Below are 500 nucleotides of genomic sequence, written 5' to 3'. Positions count from 1 at the left end.
ATCCCAGGACGCTGGGATCATGACCTGAGCCGAAGGCAGACGCTTAACGACTGAGCCACCCAGGTGTCCCCAGATAAGATTTTAGATGTTTCCCCCATCAAAATACCATCCACTTTTTTCAAAGAAATGGAACATATAATCCTAAAATTTGTATGGAACCAGAAAAGACCCCGCATAGCTAGAGGAATGTTGAAAAAGAAAAGCAAAGCTGGTGGCATCACAATTCCGGACTTCCAGCTCTATTACAAAGCTGTCATCATCAAGACAGTATGGTACTGGCACAAAAACAGACACATAGATCAATGGAACAGAATAGAGAGCCCAGAAATGGACCCTTAACTCTATGGTCAACTAATCTTTGACAAAGCAGGAAAGAATGTCCAGTGGAAAAAAGACAGTCTCTTCAACAAATGGTGTTGGGAAAATTGGACAGCCACATGCAGAAGAATGAAACTGGACCATTTCCTTACACCACACACAAAAATAGACTCAAAATGGTT

The sequence above is a fragment of the Leptonychotes weddellii genome, chromosome 4 (assembly GCF_054177405.1).
Source record: "Leptonychotes weddellii isolate Sample4059 chromosome 4, ASM5417740v2, whole genome shotgun sequence".
In the NCBI taxonomy this organism is placed as follows: domain Eukaryota; kingdom Metazoa; phylum Chordata; class Mammalia; order Carnivora; family Phocidae; genus Leptonychotes; species Leptonychotes weddellii.
The sequence above is the reverse complement of the archived record's forward strand: the minus strand, read 5'-3'. Positions refer to the sequence as shown.